The following is a 25,446-nucleotide window of genomic DNA, read 5'->3' as shown; positions in this document are numbered from 1 at the left end:
TATAATACATTTTAACCTTTGGACTAATTGCCCTGGATATAGTCTCAAGATTCTGGTTATGGTAACTTTGTACAGTTGTTTTAAGGTTATTTGTAGTTTTAAATTATCTACAGAAAAGTTCTACCAATATTCCCACCAGCATTGGGTCTTATCTCTTTTCCTTATTTCTACAAGTATTATAAAATCAAATATCATTTTTTGTTTTAATTGCATGGACTATTTTCTTACATTTGGTATGTTTTTGCCATGTTAGCCATTTCTTTAAATTAGTTATTAAGACGAATTATTATAATTTGAAATTATCAAATATTAATTATAGAAAAATACAGAAAAATTAGAAAAGCATTTAAGATGTTTAATTATTAGCAATATTTATGCATTTTCTTCCTGTCTTTTATTTATTTTATATCAAACACATGCATTTGCACATACACACATATCAAATTATATGTAGTATAATTTGATCATGTGATAGAACATAATTTACTTGATTTTTTATTGTGAGCTAAAATCATTTTAAATTATTATGTTGTTATTATTATAAATAATGCTCTGATGCACCTAATTGTGAAGATTCATACATAAGGCTTTTCTTTTTCAGGACAGATGTAATTATTGGCCCAAGGCTTATGAACATCTTTAGCTTTTTTCATATATACTAATAAATTGTTTTCCTAAATAACAGTACTCAATTTACACTTATATCAGTAGCATATATGTGTAAATGATTCATAATGCTTTTAAAATTTAAACAAATGGAATTATCTAATTGAAAGACAGTCCTTATACTCCTAATCATTTTTGTGTTCCGCTTCTAGTAAAATGTTAAATATTTTCCTTTATATTTATTAGCCAATTGTATTTCTTTTTGGCCGGATTATGTGTTCATTACCCTTTGCCAATTAATCACTGGGGACTTAGTGATAATTTATATGCATTATTGTATTATATATATGTATATCTATAAAACTTGTTATAAATATTTTCACAGCACACTGAGGTATTTTATCCAGAAATTTAAAGAATAAATTCCAAAGATGTCAGATTGCATTTTTAAGGTTGCTATTTTAGTCTCTTAACCAATGATTGTATCTGTTCAGGTGAATTTCTTATACTTTTCAAGGTGACATAGTTATGACTTAACATCTCCCTAAACAAAGGGCCAAATAACTTTCAGATTTCCTCCTACAGAGAGAATGATTTAATGGGAAAAATGTTCAAGCTATAATATGAAGTATCCCATCAAATACCCTGCTAGTACTTTCAGAATCATTTTTACCTATTGCCAAATCTATCCTCTTATCTGTTTGCATAATTACATTATTATTTCAGTGGTATGAAACATCTGATTTTAACATAACAATAAAAGTGAGTGGATAGAGATGCTTAATATAAATTTATGTGAATTGAAATAAATCAGTTAATGTCATGAAAAAATGGGTAGACCATATAAATAGAAGTTGTTATAGTTCATTTTAATCAAGGATGTCATTAAACTATATATTGTGTGCAAAATGAACATGTCATTCTATGCTGATGGTGATTCAAAATATTGTTCAATAAATTGGCTTTCTCAGCCATAGATAATAACCTCATTTTGCAAAATAAACAAATCCAAAACATGTTAGGAAATAAATCTCATAAATGTAGTGGCAAAGATATTATAAAATTAGTATAAATTAGAGCATTATCTAGTTTTCATAAAATTTCTACTTTACCACTAACTATCTAGATGTGAAATGGGCTAGTAATACTTTTTCTCTAATCCTTATTTTCTCATATAAAATGTAGTAATTGGGTGAATGATATCTGTGGTCACTTATAGTTGTATGAATTGAATATAGCTTAAGAGGACCAAATCTTTCTTTCCACAGTGGCCTCTCAAACAAATTATTATCTAATGAATATATTAGTGGTAAATTAATTCCTAACATGGAAATGGATTGAATATTATTGAATTTCCTCAAAATGTTTGTAGCTACAAATTCTTCTGTATTAGTAGTGACTGAAGTGGTAGTAGTGTAGAGGATATCAAATCAAATTCTACTGATTATTAGTAAAGCAGAAGCAACAGGAAAGAATTCAGGTTTGAAGAGTCTAGACATTATACAGTTTGGGGGTCCCTCTTTAAAATATTAATAAAATATTTTATACAAATTGAATATTTACAATGAGAAAAATCAATAGATTATGAATTTTAAAAAGCTGAAAAATATTGCAAACATCAAATACTCTTGGTGTCTTGGAAGGGACCTGTACAAGAGAGGGGCCCTAAAACTTGTATTTTATTTGCTTCATGGTAAATCCATCTATGGAAATAGGCATGTTTTCCTCTTCACACTTCTCTTTGGCTCCACTCCTTATTTTAACAGTTCTTCTAACTCCATGGACACAAGTACCGTGAAAGAAGAAAACAACATTGGAAGTCAAACGTAAATACTATATGCATATGGCTTTTGTGTCAGCAAGGAATGTACCAAGCCAGTATGTGTCCCTCTTAATCAACTACCTGAATTATTTTTGTTTTATCTCATTAAGCACTGATCATAAAGATGCAACCATTTTCACATGGGTAAATAGGTTAGAGGACGCTTTCTTTTAGATAGCTAAAGAAACTTACCAACAAATGTGAGCATATCCCAACCCCATATCAAATAACCAAGTTGCCCACCTGACTCTATTGTTTTATGTACAGGGAAATGTACTGGAGTGATGTCATCTTCTCTACCAACATCTTTTCATGCTCATTTTCATCTAGGATGTTTGCTCTGTGTGCTTTCTGTGCATTTATGCATGGATAATTAAGAGCAATGGTTTGATCAAAGGATTAGGAAAATCAACCATGCTTTTCTTATGACAATTAAAAAAATTTCATACATTCTGAGACTTTATCACATGCTATGGTTTTTTAAATTATAGTTTCCCCTGCTTTTGACAACTATCTAAGTCACAACATTTGCATTATCTCAATCCCGTAAGTAGTCAATGATACTCTACTCAATTATGAAATCTACCGTGTTGCAAGAAATTTTGCTATTAGCGTCAATTCTTATTATCAACATCAGCAATCCAAAACAAAAAATAAAGATGCAATATTTAATTGTATCTTTGGAAAATATAATATAATATTCTAATTAGTAGATGCGGAAATAATTCAATATTCATTGTTGAAGGAAATAATAGAAGAAATTTTCCAAAAAATGATTAGATGGAAGAAAAAAATCACCCTTAGTGCACTAGAAAGAACAAAAATTAAGAAGTAAGTGTATTTTTCTAAGACAACCAAAAGTATATCCAGTGTCTTTTAACATTTAAAAATGTATTAGTCTACTCTGTGGGCTTTGTGATTTTAAAACAAATCAATAGTGGAATCACTTCCAAATATAAAAGAAGGTTACAAAAGAATTAAAAGTACATGGTTATATATTGAAACATTGCATGGCTATCATATTTTCATTATAAAATTCATCAAAAAGAATATTTTGTGCCCCCAAACTGTGTCATATGATCCATTATGGAAATCCGTTATTGAGTTTCAAAAAGTGGCTGTTTTGTTTTACCTTTACCAAGCTGGTTTCAGATTTTATCTACTCCCATGTTACCACAGCAAATAAATAACTGAGTTACAAAATTATTGAGCTCAGATATTCCATCTTTGCCCAGAGGGAAATATTAGAATCACATAGCTGACATACGGTTTCCATTCTAATGGTAAGACCCAGGTTATAAACCAGTAACCCACAATCAGACACTAACTAGACTGGCTATATTCTGGATGAATCTTTCTGAAGCAACCCATTGACCATTGATTGACCTTGATATGCATACAGCAGCAGCTAGCCTGGTGAGATAGCTGTGTTAAATTAGGTTCACTTGGAAGATATTACAATAACTCAGATTTAAAGAATGAAGTATAGATGTGGAAATCACAGAGTAGGTTTTTTGCGCTTATTTTCCCATTCCATCTCTTTTCTTTCCCTCCATGTTCTCTTCCATTTGCTTCAAGTGTGATATAATCAGCTAAATGCCTATCCTTAATCTTCCACAAATGTTTCCCCAATCAATTCCAATTCTACAAACAAACCCGTGATAGTAAAAAAGTAAACACCCTGAAAGACACAATTCCTTACATATTTTTCTCTTGAATAAAATAAGGTAATTTCGTGTCTTACTCAATTTTTAAAAGTCTGCATGAATATAATTAGCCATTATATGTACAACCTCTTTGTTTATTTTCACATACAACTTTTCTTTTGGAATACATACCCCATGAACTCATTTTATCCTCAAAATTATGCTGGTAGACAGGGCAGTAACAATTATCATACCCATTTTTAAAAATTTAAAAGTCAAAGCATAGATGCACAGCACAGTATACCGTTCTACTCCTGTTTGTCACTAATATCAAGTTCAGTTGAGTCATCAAAATCACCTATTTGTCCATTTAATCATCCATGCTCAGCTATCTTGTCTTATAATCTAATCCAAAATTTCACCACTCTCCAAAATAATGGCCCTCTATCCAACTCTAGAACCCTTTTAATCTCAGATTATAACCTTACCTCCCTCTTCAGAAAAAAAATACTTGGCCAATGAAATATGAACTTCTTGGGATTACCTTCAATAATGGCGAACTTGGCATTTGTTATCAACGGTATGACTGAACAGAACCAGAAAAGCTTGAAAATGTTTTAAAACGTGAAGATATTGGAGTGCTAACAGTCAATGAAAAATATGGGACCAAAATCTGGAAAAGTAAGGAAACTTAGACTGTGAATTTATGCAAGACAGAAGACAATGACATCATAAACAATGGAATGCTAATTTTTGTTGTTTTTAATGCAAATATTTTTTAAAAGATTTTTAGTTGTAGATGAACACAATACCTTTATTTATTTTTATGTGGTGCTGAGGATCGAACCCAGGGTGTCACATGTGCTAGGCAAGTGTTTTACCAATGAGCTACAACCTTAGTCCCAGAATGCTATTTTTTAATACGAACAAAGTGCTGAAAGAAAATAACTGTCAACTTAGAATGCTATGTCCTTTTGAAATATTCTTCAAAAATGAAAGTGAATATTGACTTTCTGGACAAGATGAATTGAGAAATTCTTACTGGAATATCCAACTAAACAACTTCTTCAGAAGAAAATTGATCCCAGATGGAAGCTTGAGGATGCAGAAAAGAATGAAGAGCAACAAAAATGGTAAATATGTATGTAAATCTAAATGATTATTGACTGTGTACAATAATAACAACAATAATAATGATATGGGGCTTAAATATATAAACTTATTACAACAGTAAAAAATAGGAAGGTAAGGGAGTAAATTAACTTTAAATATTCTAAGGTCTTTGTATTATCCAAGAAGTGAAAAATTACTGTGAGAAATCATGAATGATTATGATAAAAACTAAAAGAATAATAAAGTAATGTATAGCTGTATATCAACATAGGGGAAATTGATAGTAACAACTGAAGGTGAAACAAGAAAGGATAAGAAGGGGAAGAAAAATTTAAAGGAAAAATAAATATCCAGTAGTAAGGGGGTAAATTTATACCCAAACATACCAATAATAACATTAAATGCAAATACAGAAAAAGTTTCAATTGAAAGAAATGTCATATGAGGTAGGGAAAAAAAACCCTAGAGGCTGCTTACAAGAAATTCACCTACAATATAAAAATATACAATACTTGAAGGTAAAAAGATAGAAAAAGATATACAGTGCAAACAGTTCTTAAAAGAAAGCTGGCATATCAGACTAAGTAGAATTTAAGATTAAAAAATATTACTAGAGATAAAGATGGGTATTTCATATGATAAATTGTTTCACCAGGGAAGTAAAGCAATATTAAATAGATATGCATAGAATCATATCATAGCCACAAATTAAAGGAAAAGTTGTAAATCTCTCAGTCTCAAAAATAAAAAAAAAATTATTCTTATCCATAAGCAACCTTACTTCATTCCCCTACAGGTACAGTGGGGACATTTCCCCTCCATTATAAATATAATCCTTTTATCCTCTCATGTCTTCTAGCACCTTGTTTCTTTTTATTTTTGTTTACATCTTGACTTTTCTACTCACCTGTTGCTTGTGTTCAACATATAGACACTCTCAAGTCTCCCTCATTTTGCAAAATAAAATATTCCTTTATCTGCTTCTTTTAACTCTTTATTGCCTTCTTCACTTTTAACCCAAGATTGCTAGAAAGACAATGTTATGAATCTCTAACATCCCATCCACTGCTCAACCCACAGAAATCAAGTTCGTACCCTAATTGCTCTCCTGAAACTTCCAGGCTCATCTTATTTATCTGTAATGCAGTTGATCACTGCTTCTTTGAAACTGTCTTCTTTTAGCTTTTGTGAAATTGTGTTTCCTGTATTCTCCTAATTATCTGGCCATATTTCTCAGTCTTTTTCAAGAGATTCTGTTTATTTGTTCTGTAAATACTGATTTTCTCTACACTTTCTGCTGAAGTGTTTTGCTTTTCCTCTGCTCCCTCTGCATCAGTGTTTTTCAAGGTATGTTCTTTTGACTATACAGACACTTATTAAAAAATGCAGATTCATGCCGGGCACAGTGGTGAAAGCCTGTAGTCCCAGCAACTCAGGAGGTTGAGGCAGGAGGATTGCAAGTTCAAAGCCAGGATGAGCAAATTAGCCAGCCCCTAAGCAATTAAGCAAGATGCTATCTCAAAATCTTACAAAACTAGGGGAGTGCTGGGGACATGGATGACTGGTTAAGTGATGCTGGATTCAATCCCTGGTACCAATATATATAATATATAATACACACACACACACACACACACACACACACACACACACACAAAGAGAGAGATTAATGAACTCTACTTTCACATCTTCTAAATCAGAGTCTGCAAAAGAGGGGTCCAGAAATGTGTAATTTTTTGAAATTATTATTTTTAGTTGTAGATGGACACAATACCTTAATTTTATTTATTTATTTTTATATGGTGCTGAAGATCGAACCCAGTGCCTCACATGTGCTAGGCAGGCCCTCTATCACTGAACTACAATCCTAACCCCGGGAAATGTGTAATTTTTAAGGAAACTCTCAGTTTTTCTGATGCAAACTAATGTTTGTGAAGCCCTGCTTTCCTTTAGGTAAATTCACTTCAAGGAAATTGCCATGGTTTCACTTATTCATATGAAGATAACGTCCAATCTATATTTTCACTTAGATATCTCCCTCAAGTAAAAACTAGGTTATGCTTAAACTTGTCTGTAAAGAGGAAGACAGAAATGTGATTATTGAGAACACAGAGTAGTGTACTAGCAGTCAGGAAACTTAGGTTGTCATCTTTGTTGTTTTAATTATTAGCTGTGTGATCATCGTTAATTCACTGAAGTTCATACAACTTTAGATACTTATTGGTACAAATGAAAGTGTTGTCATAAACTAAGTCATATAACACTAAACAATTATTTGACTGTTAGTTTCCTTGGAAATAAAATAAAGTTAATGATAGTTACCCAATAAGGGTACTGTGAGGATAAGTAGTGCTCAATAAAATTGAGATCATTATTTGTTATTATAAAAAGGATACTAGTGAATATTCTGTGTCATGTCTTAATAAACTATCGTTTATAGACAATTCCAACAAATTATCTTCTTACTTTCTAATCAGAAAGTAGAAATATTAAAGAAATGTGAAAAGTGAAATATTTCAAAACAGAATAAAAATTGCAAATTTTCTAAGGAGAAAATTATTCTTTCTCAAGAAAAACATAAAGGGTTACCTTTAGGGTTATCTTTGAAATTGAAATTTAATATGAATGTACAAAAATTTACTTTTGAAGAATAAGCATGATGAGCTTATATAGAAGTAAAAAAATGTAATAATTACAAAGACATATTTTGATTCAAACTACTGTACTCCAGAGTAGGAATAGAACAACTTTTTCATCCATTGGTTAAACAATCAAAGGTTTGATATTGTCTTACGCACCCACTATATGCCAGTCACCCTGCTTGATAATGACAATGTGCCTGCCACATCTCTCAAGTTTGCAGTCTAACGAAAGGCAGTATAGAAAAAGAGTTATTTTAACCTGGAAAAATTCAAACTCTAATTCCTTCATCATGGTATAATTCTAAATTAATTCTTCATGGATCTCTTATGGGTAGTATAAATCATAACAAACAATGAAAGTATTAGTTTGAGGATAAATTACACAAATCAGTACCAAATAATTTATCTCAGAAAGGAGATAATCAGTAGTAGTTTATAGGAGATACCATTATATATGGTTATGATGCTGTGGTAAGGCCAGTTTGTGCAGCATAAATTGAATGTTTACCAAAAACAACCAAGAAATTTCAGTATATATCAATAATGAACTTACGTTTCTGTCCATTAAGTTATCTTTTTCACAAACACTCCTCATTCTAAGTAGAAATACTAAAGCTGTGGATGCTTACAAAGTTATTTTGCTTTGTCTGATAATTTCATTTTAAATAATAAAAACAAGGTCTTTTATAATCCTGGGACATTTAAAACAGGGGGTTGTAGACAGGAGAGAAAAAGTGGAACAGGTTCCCTGGTGTGAGGAAAAGCCAGTTTTATATATGATGGGCAATAGGGAACTAGGAGAAAGCATAGTGTTGCCTCAGAACTAATAGTAACTAATTCATTTTGAGTAGTTTACTCCCAATTACTTATGAAATTTTGAAAATCAAAACAGATACATGGGTAAATGCAGTTTTTTCTTCCTTTATGAGTTTAGGCAAAAGATTATTTTCATTCATTTTTCTTCTACTTAAGCATATTATTGTTCTTTACAATACTTAAACTAAATCTATTTTATATTTTATCTTTTCGTCTAAATACTTGGAAATCCAAGCAAATCAGTTTTTAAAATTTTTATATTTTGATTCACTGTACATAAATGGGGTACAACTTTTGTTTCTCTGGTTGTACACATAGAAGAGTCTCACCATTTATGTCATCATACATGTATATAGGATAATGATGCTTGTCTCACTCTATTATCTTTCCTTCCCCACCCTCTCCCCACCCCTCATGTTCCTCTATACTATCCACCCTTCCTCCAGTCTTGCCTCACCCCATTATGTGTCATCATTCACTTATCAGAGAAATCATTCAGTCTTTGGTTTTTGGGGATTGACATATTTCACTTAGTATGGTATTCTTCAACTCCATCCATTTATCATAGCCAAAGCAATCCTTAGCAGTAAGAGTGAAGAAGGTGGTGTCACAATACCAGGCCTTCAACTATACTACAGAACAATAGTAACAAAAACAACATGGTATTGGCTCCAAAATAGATAGATAGACCAATGGTACAGAATAGAGGACACAGAGACAAACCCACATAAATACGGTTATCTCATACTAGACAAAGGTACCAAAAAGATACATTGGAGAAAAGACAGCCTATTCAACTAATGGTACTGGGAAAATTGGAAATCCATATACAGCAAAATTAAACTAAACCCTTATCTGTCACCCTGTACAAAACTCAACTCAAAATGGATCAAGGACCTAGGAATTAGAACAGAGACCCTGCACCTAATAGAATAAAAAGTAGCTCCAAATCTTCATCATGTTGGCTGAGGACCAGATTTCCTTAACAAGACTCCCAACGCACAAGAAATAAAAGCAGGAATCAATTAATGGGATAGATTCAATGGCAAATCAGTTTTTAAAATATCATTCACTATCAGTTTTCCTCAACAATCCATTTTTTCCTAATGCTTTGAGTTAGTTGAAAAGGGGAAAATATGGTGCCTTTTGCCATCAATAAGGTGTGTTGTTTTACAAAATATATAAAGACCTTTTTAAAAAATACATGAATTCTTTATTTCAATTGTAATCATATATCAATAATTACAACTCTAGCTTCCTAGCACGCTATCTGGTTCTGGAGCCTATCATCCCAGCCAAGATTGTTTATTTTTTGATGTTTATTCTAGGATTTAAGGAAAATCTCACATTTTTATATGTTTGGTTCAAATTGAATTCATCAAATTTTAGCTGGCAAATGGAGGACACTAAAGGTATGGGACTAGTTAATAGAGGGAAATATCAGAGACAATAAATAACAAAATTCATTGTTGGCAGTATAGTTTAGTTTTATTATTTTGGTCTTCATTCTTGCTAATTTTTCAAATTTTCTGGAAAATAAAGTTTGGCCAGTGCAAGTGTTTTAACTTAAATTTTTGTCAGTGTTTTTTTAATAGCAGTGATTCTAAAGATATCAATAATTTAAATGATTCTTCATGTATCACTGAAAATAATAAGGAAATACAGTTATTAGTTGCACTTTTTAAAGAAAAATAATTATAATTTCAAAGATAAGTAAATCCAAATACTTATTTAAAAAATAAAGTAAAAACAAAATTTATTCAGTAATAACTACTGTAACGGGGAGAGACCTTAATGAAACTGGAGATCAACTCCACCAAAACAAAAGGCAGGAAACTGGAAACACTCAGTTGTGCTAAAGGGAAAGTACTAAAGGACTTTAAGGAATGAGTTTGGTCCATGTGAGTAGGCCATCTGGGTTTGTTAATTGGTACTTATCCAAGGAAGAGACAAACTTCTCTTATATTTATGACAGGAGGTAGTGGTACAAGTTGGACAAAGGTGATCATGAAACTTCGGCCCTTACCCTCCCACAAGGACTGGAACTAAAAGGTATCTCTTTTGAATTGTTGCATTTAAAAGAGGAGTGCAAGATTTTTGGGAAGATAGTTCTGGGTGGTAGATGATTTATGTCTCAATAGAAAGAGAAATAATTTATAATTCTCATCTTTTTAAAATAACTCTTCTAAGAAGAGGTTAACCCCTATTGTCCTATCATCAACACTAGGTTACAATTAGCAGTTAACTCTCCTAGTTTTAGCTTTTATAGGAATTTATTTTAAGAAAGGCTGGGATCATACTAGGAACATAACCTTAGTCTGTGAAAAACCATGCTAGATTTTCTTCAAACTTGTATTGCACGGATTCATGTGGAGTGATTATGATTTTTGCATTTCTCAGTAGTAATCCATTGGTCATCTAGGAAGCTACAAATTAATTCTTTAACTGATAGGGGACAGAAAATGTGAGTGGCAGAACATGAGGTTAAGGGAATAATTCTATAAAATGGGCCCACTGTGCTGATCCCCAACATGCTTTATATTAGCTTTACCTCTGTGTTTAATAGAGTGATAATTTAGGTGTGTCACTTAGGGTTTTCTTGGTAATATTAGGATTTTATATGCTACATTATATATTTTAGACCAATATCAGAGATAAATATTGGGGCTAGATTATCATACAGTAAAACAGAAGTACAGATCAAGCTCACCTATACTGGAGATTAGGAAGACTTGTCAGTCTCAATTTCACTTTGAAAAAACTTGTGACTCTGACAGACTTTTGTGATAGTTATCCAGCACTCCTGTCTAAAACCCCCTTTTTAATATAGCTTCATGTCTTTACTTGTTGTTAAGGCTGACACAAGTTTTCATCTTAAATTACATTGAAAAAACATTGTCTTTTGCTGGTAAATGGATGGAAATAGAGAATATCATGCTATGTGAAATAAGCCCATCTCAGAAATTCAAAGGTTGAGCTTTTAAACAAATTAGGTCTTCTTATTACCTTCCAAACATACATTTAAATTTCCATCCCAGTGTAAAGAATATCATAATCTTTATATATCACTTATTCTTGACAGGGTATTTTATCCAATTGCAAAACCTTAAATGACACAAATAAATCCTCAACTAAATTTGTTATTTTATATATTCCTTTTCCAGTCGCTGACTCTTAAATTTATATCCTGAAACAACTCTTTTGAAACTTTTGAATTTTTTCCAATTACTCATTTTTAACAAAATTAAATATTTTACTCTTTCTACAGAACTTTAATAGAAACAAAGCTGAAACTTTTTGTACTCTTTGCATATGGGATTACACCTGTTAGAATTTTAACTCTTAGTAACCATGCTTTTAGTGTAAGACCCAGGAACATGCAATCTTAAACTATGTTTTCCATTTACCAACTTATGAAAACATGTTTAATACTCCAACTGTATGTTACCTCATGAAATTTAAGAAGCCAGGAGTACTTGAATTTGTATTTATCAGTTGATGTTTTAGTGTTTTATCTTTGCAAATCAGATATAACCTCTAACAAACACATTTTTAAATACTTATCCCATTTATGTTAAAATGAATTTACTCATTTTTAACTTAGGTTACCAATGAAAATCAATCTTGGTTAACAATTTAAGATATTATTGTCCTGCTAAAGAAAAATTCTAAAAGCAATGGACATTACAATTTAAAAGTTTTATAGACATCAACACTATAGATTGCACATAGAGAAATGTTTGGGTTATTAATTTTTAAAGACATTATTACTTTTATATATTTATAAAACCAGTTCATGTGAACTGAAAGGTATTTGGATCCATTTTTTTTTTAAATTTAGGAGTGCTCATTTATCTATTTGTCAATGTTGGTACTATGTCAGAGATACGGAGACAAAATGACTTATGTAGATACAAAGTACAATACACACGTGTTCACAAATATACATAAAAACTGACAGGAAATAAAGATTTCATAATTTTTTCCGTAAATAATTGATCTCTGAGTAAAGACATCAAAGAAAAAAACAACTCTACAGATATACAAAACAAAATATATTAATTTTTAGACATGCAGAGTCAAAGTGAATTCATGAGAAAAACCATGAGCTCAAAAAAAAAAAAGAGAGAGATTCTGAAACAAAATTGGCATGCCCATAATTACTCTAGTAGAGGACAACATGGAACATCTATATCAGACCAGAGAACACTTTTGGATCAAATTAGAGTCAGTTGTTTAAAGAATGTAGGAGCCCATGAGGTCCTCAGGAGAAGGTCTCAGTTTATAGATGACTTGTACATATGGGATCTTTCCATTTTCCTTCCTTATACCCATCTAGGGAGAAGAGAAAACCCTGAGGGAAGTAGGGCATCCCCTGATATTCGCAGGCCTGTCCTGTCAGCTTCCTGAAGCTCAGTCTCTGTGGTTTAGGGTAACACCTGCTACGTTAATCTAAGAACAGAATGTAGACTTCTTAAACAACCTCAGAAGTTTGACTGGTGTAGCCAGGCTTTTGAGATCCCTTTACCTTTTCTCCCCAGAATCCCAGAGTACAAGAACAGATAGAAGTTATGTCCCACAGAGGCTTGTATTTTAAAATAATACTTTTACTCTGGTCTTGAACTGTTTGAATAATTACTCATGCAGCTTATATTCCAGATACAATCCTCAGAAATATAGATATCCAGGCAAAAGATAAGGAGGTAGGAAAGCTGACATTTTGAGCAGGAGAAGCAAAGGGCATTAACTAGGGCATCCTGACCCAAAGAGATGGAGGGTGCCCCTGTCCTTCACCATAAATAGCCTTGAGTAAGGTTCCACAACATTCTGTTGGTCTCTAAGGGCTGTGTCATCCAACTTCCAATCAAGAGACCTTTCAGCCTTTACTAGAGTTTGCTCTAGTCAAAAGACAAAACAAATGAACAAAACAAAACCATAATTGTCTCAAGATTTTTCCTCTAGTTAATAAAAATGTGAGGTGGAGAATGGAGGTTTAGAAAAAGACTGAATTGGGAAAGCAACCAAAAAAGAATTGTGGAAGCTGAAGGCAGCCAATAATCAGTAATAGTTGATGATAACTGGGCAGAAATACCAAATGATACCAGACTGGGACCTTTTGAGAAACCAAGGCAGGACAAAGACCCCCTCCCCCTTCAAAACCCAAAAGATTTCAGACATGTTACTCAGAGTAACAGGCATGAGTTTATTGGAGGGATAGGAAAAGGGAAAGTGGATACTCTCAAGGGAGAGAGTAGGTTCTCTCAGAGTCCAAAGGGACAGCATGTCTCTCCTTTACTCCAGTTTTACTGGGGATCCCAGAGAACTTTGCAAACAGTCTCACACAGGTCCACCTCTTGACTGTGGAAAAATAGCAGAATGATATTGGACTTTCAATTCCCCACTGCCATGACAACTCTAGGTCACTCTGGCCCATACTAATCAGTTCAAATTGGATTCTTAAGCATAAATTCTTAAGGATTTTATGATTGGAACTAATTATACTTTTCTTCCTGAATTTCAGGAACTGGTCTGCGAAAAGAGCCACGAAAGCCTCCCCCTTGAGGGTAACTTGGGTTCCTTTTATCAATATTATTTAGGCCTTCATTTCTCCTGCAAAAAAAGTAGTTTGCTGAAGAATGATATATCTATTCTGTCCACTTACTCCAGGCAGGGATTCAGGTAAATTGCTTCTTATAAAAGAATATATGTGGGATCAGTATAGTGGGCCCATTTTATAGAATTATCCCCTTAACCCTGTGTTCCCACCACTTGCACCTCTTGTCCCCAATCATAATTACAGTATTTTTTCTAGCAATTATTGTTAAACAGTACTCATTTATGCAACATATATATGTATATATATATATATGTGCACATACATGAAATTTACTATGAATAAAATAAAATTTTAATGGAATATTTTGTTTAAAAATGTAGAATATCTATATTAGTCTTCTTATAACAGAGGTATATAATCAACAGGACTTACATACGCATTGCTGATTATTAATTGGTATAGCATGAAGGTAGAGAGTAGCAATAAAGATTTAAATTGGGCTTATTTGACACAAAAACAAAGACATGTGTTTAACTGGCACATTTTACATCCAAATTAAAAGATTATCTGCCTATTATTTAAGATCAGTAGTTCAGTTAGAATACTTCAGGAAATATCTTTAGGAATTCAAATATTATTGTTGTCCTGACCTAACAAAATTATGTAATGGTTCAGTAAGAGAACAGATCCAGTTTCCTTGATCTTCTCAACAGAATACTACATTTCAGATCTTTCCAAATCCACTCCTTGTATCAAAATCCATTTTACCTGGCTCTTATTCACAGGTAATATAATAATGAGGACTTAAATTTTGGCTAACATTCATATTTTATACAGGGTTTTGGAGATGGGTTAACCTAAATAATCAGCTTTATATATTTTGAAATTTTATTCTCTGTTAGTCAAAGGTAAAGATATTTGGAGGATCTGTGAAAGACTTTACCTCACACTACACAAAGCAATAGCTTACCCTTCTACTTCTACTCAGAACCAGAAAAATGAATAGTGGAAAAATGAAAACTTTTAGTTATATCTATACAAACAATAGCAGATTAGAGTTTATTAAATCCCAATCCCAAGTTTACAATTCTGTAGATATTTCAAAAAATGACACATTAAAATAAGTGGAGCTCATAATCTAGAGATTATATATATTTTACATATAATATTCATATATTATTACTATTAAAATTAGTATATATACTTTGTATAGCATTATATTAGATTACAGATTTTTATAGTTAATAATATAACATAATATATACACAGGATAATATACATTATATAATATTAATATTGTATAATGTATGCATATTACATATGTGCTATATTATAATATATAATATTAAATCAACTTATTTTATTGATATTAATTGGTACTATTATAATAATTATATTATAATATAGCTTTATTATTATTATTATATAACTATGTTATATAATTACACATTATAAAATGTATTTGTGTTTATACATATTCAAAATTGGGACCATGATACAAAATGAGTCAAAAATCAGATCAATCTTCTTGGTGAGCCCATAGGAACTTCTGGATCATTTATAAATTTTTCTGACTCCTTTTCAAATATTTTAATCTTTAATTTTGGTCAGTGTCTTAAAAAGAATATCTCGGTTTTTAAGTGTCAAGTTCAGTAACCTGAATGTACGTTCAACAATTTAAGAATATTTTGTGACTTTTATTGTAGAATTTTCATGGGTAAAATCCATTTAAATTACTTTGTCATTCATCTGATAACCTTCCTTAATAGAAACATCTGTTTTTCTCTTTAATCAAACAAGGAAAAAGGCATATAAGAGTTGTATTTTGGATTTTAAAGATGAACACCCATCGAAGATAAATTTTGACCTTCTGCTGGTAATAATCGTGATTACACAGCTAGAAAAAATTAAAGCAAGTAAATAAAACAGTATTTCTGTTTATTTGGGCTAACTATTGTGACCAAACTAACAATTATTTTCTTAGTTTGAAAGCATTAGTCCTAAGTAAAATTGAATTTGGAATTGATAGGAGGCTCTTAATTATTAATATAGGAAATGCAATTAAAAGCTAGGAGTGTTGGCACATGCCTATAATCCCAGCAACTCAAGAGGCTGAGAAAGGAAGATCACAAGCTCAAAGCCAACCTTGGCAACTTAGAGGGATCATCTCAAAATTAAAAGGTCTAGGGATGTATCTGAGTGGTAGAGCACCCCTGGGTTCAATCCCCAGTACCTCCACGCAAAAAAAGAAGATAAAATTAAATAATCAATTCAACTGTCCTAGAATGAAAATAAAATGTAATAAAATATCTAACTTATTTTAACTTTTGAATTTTAGCTAACTCTTTTAATCTAATATATAAATACATAACTAGGACATTGATTGTTCCTCTTCCCAGGATGTTTACTTCTATTTATAAATGTAGATTTCCTCAACTATTGCTATTTTTAATTCTCAAATTATAGAAATCTTTATTTTGATGAGCTATTACTTTCAATTTTCTGGCACTTGTGTTTTCACAAGTTAACTTGGCATAATCAGCATTGTATTTGTATAACTTGAGTGAATTTTTCCTTAAACTTCAGTGGAGTGCCAGCTATCTATTATGGATTAAGAGGGCATATGATCTATCTGCTTTGATCTTAATGATTCATTATACCAAATAAACTCTTAATTCCTTTTCTTCTCAATTTCCTAATTCATGGGATATTACAAGTCTTTCCTTTCTCCTTTTTTAAAGATGCCACTCAGGAAAGAGAAAATATGGAGAGTGCAGAAGTGGAAAATAACACAAAATATAATGTACCAAAAAAATCACATGATACCTCATAAATGTGTAAATTTTTGTATCATTTGAAAAAAAACAGGGGAAGAAAGAGAAATATTTCTAGACACAATGAACAATTAGTTCGATGCTTGAGTTACTTGTTTCCAAATACAGTCTTTATTGCAAAAGCTCCATAGGCAATATACATACATATACACATACACACTTTGATAGTATTTCCCATCACTTCTTCTCTTTTTTAAATGATGTGTAAAACATTAATACAACAACATTAAGGTTTTTTCCTCATTGAAACTGCCTTTTTAGATCCTTTCTGATTTATGTATCCTGTAAAAAGTGGCTTTATTTCTCCTTACTTGCATCCACCAGAAAATTATCCATGTTCTGGATTTTCATAAGGAACTGTTATTAATTTTGGTTTAGCTGTGATGTATTCTCATGATTATTGTCTCTATGGCTACCATGAAGATAGAGTAACTATATTCTCTATTTATATTCATTCATTTATTCTTCACTAAATACCTAAAATGTGTTATGAACTCTTCTACATGAAGCAGTGAACAAAAATTTATGCTCCCAATAAACATCATTTATAGTTTATATTCTAATAATTCATATTATTTCCTCAGAGAAAAGGTACATTTTTCATTTCATTATCCCTTCATCTCTTGCCATTTACCTATATAAAAGACTTACTTCAAAGCAAAGCCCCAAAGAAAATGTTGATTATCCATACTCAAAATAAGTTATTTAACAATATTTTCTCTAAATTCATTGAACTAATTATCTCAGTGCTTCTGAATAACATTGTGAATTTTTGTTCAAAAACTGGCAGTCAGTCTGGAATTGCCACCCTGTCCCTTCCTTGTCCACTCTCCCTCTTTTACATTCAGCTAAAGTACATCAGTGCAGCTGATTTTTCTGACCTATATTCACATCACAAGCAGGAAAATAAAGATGCCACAAAGGGAAAAAAAAAAAGCTGGCAGCATTTTAACAGTATTATATATTGAGTAGATTGGGTTTCTGCATTTTCATATTAAGAGTGTAAAAATGTATTATTAATATATGACAGTTGTCAATAGAATAATAAATTACTTATATAATTAAAATAGATATTAGGGTATTGTGGACTGGGCAATACATAACCTACAACTTGGAATCTTATGGGGATGAAGAAAGCTTCATTTCAGCTTTTCACATTCAGTTTTTAAATTTTCTGAATTCCAACAAGAAATTGAAATATTAGTAATAATTCTAGTACTAATTCTAATACTCAGGCATTCCTTATTATGTTCTTAGGACCATTCTAAATGATGTACATATATTAGCACTTTTAAATATCTACAAAACCCTGTGAGATAGGACTGTTATTATCCTGATTTTACTGATGAGGAAAAACTGGAGTGTTTAATTATGTCTCCAAAGAGAAATTTGTAATCAAATTAAGATAGACCTTTTAGGATAAAACAATGTCATTGCATTGTACCGTGTACTATTATCATGAATTTTCCATCCAAGCTATAGCATGATATTTGTCCTCCAAACTTTCTAGCCTAAGAAAATGCTACTGCAAAAAAATTTTTATTAAGAGGTAAAGAGGGTTTTTTTATTGTTGTTCTTTTACAGACTGAAAATAGCTGGCTAATATTTTAATATGGACTGCTAGGTTTTTGGAAAGGAGTACTTCTGCTTCCAAGTGCTGTCACAGTTTCAGTGTTTTGCAAAACCCACAGCAAATCAAATTAATTGGGAATTTATATTTGGAATCTGAAAAAAATATTTCCATTATTACTTTGGAAATCTCCAGAACTGAACTCAGGTTTTCATGTAGATATGACAAAGATCCATTACTAGGGAACAAATGTTTGTACTGTTTCTAAGTTTTGCTTAATTTTATTTCCTTTTACTTACCATGTTATATTCAATCATGAATTCTTATTATCTGCTTAAATACCAAGGAGCTAATCTAAGGTAAGTATAGTTCCAATGCCATTATGCAAAGATTTGATTTATGTTTACATTGTAATATTGAAAGGAGTTTGTTTATGTAGAATTAACCATCCATGTATACTAATTAATTCTTCTGCATTTTCTTAAAGAATGTGTATCAAATAAACTTGTGACAGACATCATACATTAATTTAGAACTTAGGTACATTTCTAGGGTATGTTTTCATAAGCAATTGACTGTTCTACTACATTGTATAGATGTCCTTTAGGGATTTAATGCAGGCATTCTGCTTTTTTCCTCTTCAAGTTTCTCTTTAAAGTAAATAATATATTTGTTCAAGGTGCCTAAGGGCAAAAGACGGGCAAGAGAATGAATGTTTTTTATACGTTCATTAATATTTGTTTTCAAATAAATATTATTTCACAAAACACATTTTAAATCTGAATATAAAGCCTGATATATAAAACTATATATGTACCTTATACTTAAAGTTAAAATAATCTCGTAAAGGTCATGATTTAGCTTTCCCCCAAAAAATAGTTGAAATGTATCTTTTTTGGCATCAGAAATACAATACGTTAAGGGTTTGGTTTATAAACAAGGCCAGTACTTCAACTACCACCATAATCATTCCTCAAACACTATACTATTTATGTTTTGAAATTTATTAGTGTAGGTACTATTTTTATGCCAACTCTACAAAGAAGGTAGAAGAGATATCTTTTTTTTTTCCATTTTCTAGATGAGGTAACTGAAGTTTTTCAAGGCAACCCAGTCAGTAAAAAGTAAATTTTATAGATACATTCTCCCATATCTTCTGATAGATAAGCTAATGATTATTTTTTACAATACTAGAACAGAGTTTCTCATGCTCAGCAACACTGGCATCTGTGGCTGGATTATGCTTTGTTTTGGGGTAGAGAGCCCCATCGGTGATTGTAGAATATTTAGTAGCATTTCTGTGCTCTACATACTAAATGCTAGTAGCATCTCCCTAATTGTGATGACATACATCTTGAAACATGTCTGATGACCGAGGATGACAAAATCACTTCAAGTTGAAAACTATGGCTCTAGACATTGGTTATTTTCACAGTAACATGTTATGATAACCACAAAGAGATTTGTCAGAATGGGTTCTGAAATACCATCTTTAATGTTTCAAAATTCATTATTTCTCTTTGTGAAACCATTTGTATTTTTAAAAATCAAAAACATTTATTTGCAGTAGAAAAGTTTTTATATATTTAATATTTTGTTCATCCTAATAACTGCACATTGAAGCAGAATGTATCCATGACATGTAGTACTAAGTAAACAGTTCTCTTTGCTTTTAAGGAAACTAATTCAGAATTAAGTATCTGATGTTTATCTAACCTAGAAAGAAACCAAAGTCAGGTATTTTAAGATACCTGGAATTTAAAGTAGATCTTTTGATTCTTCAGGATTATTTTTAAAGAACGTATGTTGGTTTTAGCCAACTGGTAAAATGTAGACATAGTCAAGGTAGAAGGAAGCTATTCACACACACACACACACACACACACACACACACACACATAGTGAAATCAGTATGCGCAAAGACCATGGACATTTGTATTTTTATTTATACCACCCTGGTTAGGGCAGACATTTGTTTGAAAATATCCAGAAATATACTGGAAATGTAGATTCTGATGAAACTAAGTTATTTAATAATATAAATAAATATATTTGTATATTTGCATGATTAAATTATTTTAAGTCTTTGAATAGAGAAATGATGTGATGAAGCGATAAGGGATTAGAAAAAGGCAGTCATATAGATTAGAGAATAAAAATAGAGAGGAGGAAAATCAAATAGAATATTATTTTGTTGAGTTAAGGAATGATAGAGGAAGAGAGCAGCTAACATTTAAGATGTCCACTAAGAACCAATCACTGTTTTGTTTTTAATTTATTATCTCACTGAATCCCTTGAATCATGGAATTTCTCAAATGAGAATACTAATAGAAGAATTAAGTGTTTTACGAAAATTTATCCTGCTAGCCATGTGCCTGATATGAGATTAATTTCTATACTTAAAGATAGCAAAGGAAGAAGAAACGTAGGAATGAATGCAAGAGACAATTGTCCATGCCCAGAACATGATATCCTAAAATATATCATCTTGACATACTGAGCATTTTAAGCTCAAGGAAACTGCACAAGCAGGATGGTGACTCAGACCTCCTCCCTCCTTTTCCCCCTGAGACAAAGTCATAAAAAAATTCTATGACCTGTTTATCTCCCCTGAAAGCAAGTAATAAGACCCTCATACCAGAGGGTCCTATGCTATACTTATAGTTCTAGAGGACTGAAAAAACAGGCCCCATGAAGTTCTCGTCTGTTGGTTACCACTTAATTACACCCTTTGTCCTCCAATCTTGACTAACCATAAAAATGCACTTTCTCCTAGTCTTTAGAGTCTTTATTTCTGAAATCTCCTATTTTAAATACAACATATTAAATAAATTTGTTATGCATAATTCTTGATAATCTGTATTACATATTATGCAGATTTAACTATACCTAGCAATGGTTAGAAAAAATATTCTCACTTTCCCCTATAATTATAACACTAAATCAATAAGACATGGTGAAAAAAATTAAGGGTAAGCCTTGGGTTTTATTTTTTTCCAGTAATGAGGATTGAACCTTGCATAATGGCAATCACTCTACAATTGAGGTACATCCCAAACTCTAGGATTGGGATTTTAGAAAGTGGGAAATAAAGTTAGACCTTGCTTTTATGTATAGCTACCAAAATTGCATTTGGAAACCTAAAATAAAAGTGGAGAAAAATATTTTCTTTTATTACTTGCATTAGATGCAGAAGGTCACTGTATTTTATATCCACTCTGTAACCAACCAAGTTCCAAGCCATCTACATGCTTGAGAAACCTAAGCAATAAATATCATCTTGGAAATGACATTGTTTTCCAGGATGTTGGAAAAATAAATGGTCAAAAATCCTAAACCAGATTTTCTTAGGCTACAGGAAGCCAGTTTAATGAAGTCACAATAACACTATCTACTTATGTACTTTGCAGTGTTTAGAAGCAATTTAGTAATTTTATTCAGTTTTCTAGAAATCGTATTAGGCTGGAAACACAAATAACTATTATAGCTAGAAATATTCCTGATCATTCACTAGTTTGTATGTGTTCATTATTTATAATTTTCAGGTAGAGGAAATAGTCCTAGAGTCTCTACTTATATGTGGTGTTGACATAAATACAGTCATTGTCAAAGAATGGAAGGATTATTAATTCATCCACAAAATTACCTTTGATGATATGATGCTCAATTTGAATGTCCAAATGTAAGTGTAAATTGCATATTGAAGTGCTAATGGGAGTAGGCCTTTAGCTAGATAGAATGAATTTTTATTATTTGAAGTAAATACGCATTCTCTTTGTTTGCATCACAGATAAATGAAAACATGCTACAATACAAAGAATAAGAAACAGGTCTGACTTTGGGATTATTTCATGTAAATTCCTGGTAGCCAAGTCAAGGTTAATTTTAAGCAGCCATTAGATAAATGCCAAGCCTTTTCTGCCTTTCCTTCTATATTTACAAAAAACTTTGATACTTAATAATCAAATCTTGAACTGTTACTATAACTCATTATTGTAATGTATTTGCTAAATATCTAATTTGGCATTTAGAAATAAATATAACCATAAAATTGAGGAAGAGTTTGTTTCCAAAACTAAAAGGGAAAATTTTAGAGTTTAGTGTACATGTTCATAATTTACTCTGTCACTGTTTTACATATTTTTGTGGACCCATCATTTTGTATATTTTCATCCTTATTTCATGGGGAGAAGTAAGAAAAAAACAAATGAAATATTCTCTTAGCTAGCAATAGAGACCTAGATATTATTTTCAGGGTTACAATTCAGTTCAAACAAATTTCACAATTTGAATAAAGGACTTTTCCATAATGATGATAGGAAAACTTTGGTTGGGTTCATAGTAAAAGCAGCAAAAGAAATAGCTTCATAATATAAGGTGGCAAAATAAGCAAAAAATATTCATTTAAAAATTTGTACTTACTATTTTAGCCTCAAGGAAACTGTACAAGCAGGAAGATTACTTTTCTGTACACTGACTCAAATTTAGAATAGGCAGATTTGAGGTAGCATTATTCTATCCTTTAGGATTTTAATCAATTTGGCTTATACATTTGATTCATTATATCAGAGTTTTATTGGAATTAAAAGATCACACTGCCCACCACTTGACCAAAAATTCAGGAGACAGTGGTGGAAAAAGTCAGCTGTATTCAAAGTTGATCCTGAAGAAGATAAAGGAGTGTTTTCACCTCATATCTCCATTTCAGGAGGCCTCCAGGTATGAATGACTTTTATATGAGAAAATGGTGGCATGGTCAGACAATGTGCAGGAAAAAATCATCTATGTTTTGGCCAAGCTCCTCCTTTTTAAGGTAGTGGTATCTTTTTCTTTCCTAGAACATCCCAAGGGAATCAGATAATTTGGGAGGAGTACTTGATTTTTCTTTTCAGACAGACAGATTACTTTTCTGAAAGTTAAATGAGGCTTTGCATTAGTTAGTACCATGACAAATGCTATTTAACATGCGACTTAAGAAAAGGGAGTGTGTTAAAGAATCCTCGCTTTAGAATTTAGAGTACAGCACAAAAAGATGGATCCTTAAAAGATTAGGGAATATATTAGATTAGTGTGGTGAGGTGAAAGTAATTCTTTTAAGGACAGCTTCCAGAGTAAGCTGCTCTGTTACAAGAGTAGTTTGGAAGAACTATTGAACCTCAATTCCCACCTGTTTTTTGGTCAGCTAATTTACATTATGAGTGTTTGAAATTGATTTTGCATAACTTACCTTCCTTTCCTGAGACTGGAGGAAAGAGATGATGATGTTTAATACTTGTATGGTCTTTGGTAAAGTTTGAGAATTTTCCCCAAATATTTTATAACAAAGCAAAGACAATAATTCTTTTTGGCGTTGGGAGCAATTACTTCTTTTTTTTTCCCAGGATTGAAATCCAGTTACATAACCAACGTAGGTAAAATTTTGTGAAATTAGAAATCCCTTAGAGCATCTTACCACTCCAAGTGTACATTCCTATGTATTCTCTTATTTGATACTCTCAGTATCAGGGTGAGACAATCTGAGCTAAAATATTATTCCATTTATAAGTGTATAAACCATTGATAATTAGGACTAATATTTGATGAACACTATATATATTCCATATGCATTCTGTCATTTAATTCTCAAAATGACTGAGTGAAATATAAGTAACTTTACAGAAAAGGGAACTGAACTTTTAGAGGTTGTATTAGATTCTTAGGGCTGCTATAACAAATTGTCATAAAACAAATGTCATAAAACAATAGAATTGTATTCTCTCACAATTCCATAGGCTAGAAATCCAAAATACAGGTGTCATCAGGACCGTGCTCTTTCTGAAGGCTCTAGCTTCTGGTGGTTGCCAAAAACAATTGGCGATCCTGGACAATAGTTATATCCTTCCAGTTTCTGCCTCTGTGGTCATATCCTTTTATTCTTTTGTGTGTCTCTCTGTCTCCAAAAGTTTGTCTCCCTTATAAGGATAGTAATTATTGGTTAGGGGCCACCCTAATGCCATATATCTTCATTCATCTTAACTTGCTAATATCTGCAAAGACCATATTGATAAATAAAGCACATGCATACATTAGTGCTTTAGGACATTGACAATTATTTCTACGGGCACAATTCAACACACAGTAGAGTTTAATGAACAAAGCCAACGTCACAAAGTTAGTAAGTTACAGAGTCCAGAACTGGACCCAGTCTAACTACAAAGCCCGTGTTCTTGAATACTATGTTCCACTGGTTCTTAATATTAAACTGATTAAACAGCTTTAATCCTGCAACTAGTTGAATGACAATATTAAGACACAAGTCAAATATTTCCTAACTTCCAGACCAGATTATCAGGTTCTTAGTATAGTGTCCTTTACGTTGCACTATGTTGCTATACTGAATACATTTGGAAATAAAAGTTTTATCATTGTGATATTATCAGTATCCAGGCTTAAGGGCCTGGATTGAATTTTCAAGTCTTTGAACATAATCTCTTTAGACTAGATAGCTGCTGAGTCCAGTGTCAGCTCCATACCCTGAGTGATCCTTTAATATTTTTTTGTGTTAAATTACAATTCGAATTGTATTTTAATGAATATCACCTGAGTATCAACTAGTACCAGAACACTTTAATAACCTACACATACTGCATGACATATGCACATCTGCATGGAATATTATGTATATCTTTGCCATGATTACTTACAACTTTCTCTGATGTTAAAAATCATTTCTACTGGGAAATGTAAATGAACTGATGATCCTTTACAATCTATTATTAAAGGAATTTATTTGTTTAGATATCTTTCAATTTTGGTGAACAAGAGACCACATACCATCATTGGAATTTCTGAAAAAATAT

General features: G+C 31.7%; 1 protein-coding gene across 1 annotated transcript in view; it reads left to right on the top strand.

The window, feature by feature from the left end:
• LOC306651566 (uncharacterized protein) overlaps positions 1-25,446 on the top strand; it is a 517,337-nt gene that overhangs the window by 290,419 nt on the left and 201,472 nt on the right. The gene's annotated exons all lie outside the window — the stretch shown is intronic.

The sequence above is a fragment of the Sciurus vulgaris genome (assembly GCF_902686455.1).
Source record: "Sciurus vulgaris genome assembly, chromosome: X".
NCBI classification, from domain to species: domain Eukaryota; kingdom Metazoa; phylum Chordata; class Mammalia; order Rodentia; family Sciuridae; genus Sciurus; species Sciurus vulgaris.
This window is presented reverse-complemented; position numbering and strand designations above follow the sequence as displayed.